Source organism: Tupaia chinensis, unplaced genomic scaffold, assembly GCF_000334495.1.
Source record: "Tupaia chinensis unplaced genomic scaffold, TupChi_1.0 Scaffold144061_1, whole genome shotgun sequence".
In the NCBI taxonomy this organism is placed as follows: Eukaryota; Metazoa; Chordata; class Mammalia; order Scandentia; family Tupaiidae; genus Tupaia; species Tupaia belangeri.
In genome coordinates, this window is record NW_006203914.1 from 159,897 (window position 1) to 163,293 (window position 3,397).

Sequence of the window (3,397 nt, forward strand, 5' to 3'; positions counted from 1 at the left end):
CTAACTGCTGGTCCCAGTGCCTGGAATGATTTTAAAGCCACCATGTCCAGGATTTAAACTGCAGTTGGTCATGTGGAAGTCCAGTGACATAACAGCTACACCATCTGCTGTTCCCCTGATTAGTTAAATAAGCATGTTAAACTAAAGTTTTTATGCAATCAAACTCTACTTTTAAAAATTTGTTCTTATGTTTTATTGTTACTTTTTTTCTGTTCTGTTTTTGCTATAGGGCGTGTACACTCACCACAGTGAAACAGAGAGGGAGAGAGAAAAACAATAAAGTAAGACATCAGCACTTGGGGTAATGGTCATGCCACATTCCCTTCTCCTCCATTCTGCTCTTGGGATTATTGGACATGCAGGCACACCCATCTAACATGTTTTTCAAGTCACTCAATTCAGAACTCAAACCACATAGTCTTGTGAGATCCAACTCCCTTAAACTCCATGCTGAGTTAGGAATTAGACCATATTCTATGTACATAGGAAATAAGCTTTGCATATTGGAGTTACTGTGTTTTTGCTTTCTGTGGTCTGGTAAATGTTCACTATGCCCCAATTACTAGTCTCAGAAAAATTTAAGATTCCCGTTGGCTAGGCTAAAATCAGACTGAAATCAGTCACTAGAGCACAAAGAGTGAGTTTCAAGCCACTAGGCCTACAACTCAAATATAACCCCATGAGAGTACTGTGCCTTGACTACTATGCCACCTGCTGGCCCCTGCTTCATAAAATTGTATTCAGGCTTCTGAAAGTTCTCCCAGTCCTATCTGCACACTTGTATATAATATACATAAAACGCTTATGGCCAGCATCTTTATTACCTGTAATATTATGGCTTAGATATTTCCTATCCAATTACTCTCATCTTGCCCTTTGGGTATAAATTCTTACTTGTCCTTGTTAAATTCAGATTTGAACCTAATATTCCTGAACTACTGCAAAATCTTACAGCCACATTTCCCATATATATTTTGAGGCTTTAAAGGAAGCTGTCTTTTTTGTTTTTGGAGAGGTTTTCGCTATAGGGCACATGTGCTTGCCAGACAGACAGAGAGAGACAGAGAGACAGAAAGTGATAAATCACCCCCCAGGAGGGATGGCCACACTACAATCCCTTCTTCTCCATTCTCCTCTCGGGATCTTGGACACACACGCACACGCACCTGGCGTGAGTTTTAAGCCACCCAGTCTGGGACGCGAACTGCAGTTGACTACGTGAGAGTCCAGCGACATTAGCCATTATGCTGACTGCTGGTCCCAAAAGAAGCTTTCTTTACTTTGCTTTAAAAGATATTATTGAGGGGCCAGCAGGTGGCATGGTGGTTAAGGCACTGGATTCCCACATGGCTGACCATGGTATGAATCCTGATCCTAGAAGCTTGAAAATTATTCTGGGCACATGTGCATGCATGTTCAAAATGTTGAGAGGAGAATGGAGAAGGGATGGAAGTGTGGCCATCATCCCCAATTTATATATGGGAGTGGCCTTTACGTACCCAAAGCTTTTCTAAAAAACACATTTCTATAATCCCCTTGTGAGCAGTGAGGAACCAGAGTCAGCTCTCCTTGATGCTGACATTAACTTCACTTCAGAAACTCAGTGCCTCAATTTGCACTTTATAGGTCTTGGTTCTAAAAGGGCTGAGGTACCAACAACCTCACTTATTCTGAGCCTCCCAAAGACTGAATATGGGGATAGTGCTGATGGAGTGGACAACAAGCTATATTAATTTCTCTCTTCTGTATGAATAAATGAAAAAACATTTGAAATAAGGTGCTGAGAATAAAAACAGCAGGTTGCTTGAGAGTACAGAGAGAAAATTGTGACCAAGCTAAGAGATACCTACAATGTTGCACTGTCTCTATTGGAAAAGTTCATGATCTCCCTTGCACCAAGCAGAGCCTAGTCTTCTACTTGAAAATGAAAGGCAACTACTACCATTATTTTGCTGAGGTGGCTGATGGTGAAGATAAGAGAGGGATTAAGGATCAGTCACAACAATCATAGAAAGACACTTTTTAAATCAACAAAAAGGAAATGCGACCCATACATCATATCAGATTGGGTCTGGCCCTTAACTTCTGTATATTCTGTTATGAGATTCTGAACTCTCCAGAGAGAGCCTGCTCTCTTGCAAAGACAGCTTTTGATGAAGCCATTGCTGAACTTGATACATTAAGTGAAGAGTCACACAAAGACAGTACACTAATAATGTAGTTATTGAGACACAATTTGACATTGTGGACATTGAATATTCAAGGAGACAAAGATGAAGCAGGAGAAAGAGGGGAAAATTAACCAGCCTTCCAACTTTTGTCTACCTTATTCTAAAATTTACATAGTATACTATTTGTCGTATATGCTGTCCCACAAATAGTTTACTGTTTATGACAGCTTTATTTTACTTCTATTTTAATTTCTATATTTTCCTGTGATTTTTATGCAAATTGTTAACGTTTGACATAGTACATTGGGTACATTGTGGCTTCACAAGGGCCAGTCTTAAAACTGCTTTGATGTCTAAGCAAAGAAAATTACCTACATATTGTCCTGGTGGGAAATAAAAGGAATAATTTGTTCTCATCACAGGTGTAGTTATTGTAGGTGCTTTAGGGTTTGGAGCACTTAGAAGGCTGTGGTGGAAACAGATATTCCATGGATAGTGCAAGCTGAGCCATGTGTATCTATGGAATACTCAACATCAATGTGCACACCATAAACTAAAGCTGAGAAGTATTGCCTTAGGCAAAGTTGTGACCCAATTTATTCTAAATAGGGGTAAAAACGGTTCACATTCCATTATTTGTAAAGTTACCTGCTGTTTGCTTTTATTATTTTTATGATCATTTTATTTGTATTTAAATGTTTTGGGCAACCTAAGAAGAAATGTAAAAGTAAAATGCAGTAAAAGTGAGTGGCTTGATTTCCATTATTTCATGTATATCAAGTATAGCAATAAAAAATGAATTTAATTTTTTATAGGTTTTTAAATTTTGTGATTTTTTTGTTGATACTTACCTAACATTCTAGTGCTGTAAAAATAATTAGCAAGATTTAACTTGAGATGATGGCCAGCTTTGTTTAATGTCTTATCAAATTTTCATCAGCAATCTAAGCATAATTGTTAAGAACATATGTATTGGGAACCAGCAGTTAGCGTAATGGCTATGTCGCTGGACTCCCACATAGTCAACCGCGGTTCATGTCCCAGACCCGGTGGCTTAAAACTCACACCGGGCACGTGTGTGTGCATACCCAAGATCCCAAGAGGAGAATGGAGAAGGGATTGCGATGTGACTATAACCCCTGGGGAGTGATTTCTCACTTTCTGTCTCTATGTCTCTCTCTATCTGTCTGGCGAGCGCACGCACCCTATAGCGAAAATCTCTCCAA

At 39.2% G+C, this 3,397-nt stretch overlaps 1 pseudogene; it reads left to right on the forward strand.

Moving 5' to 3' along the window:
• Window positions 1–2,302, forward strand: part of LOC106733560 (14-3-3 protein zeta/delta pseudogene) — a 5,295-nt pseudogene extending 2,993 nt beyond the window's left edge.
• The last annotated feature ends 1,095 nt before the right edge of the window (window positions 2,303–3,397 follow it).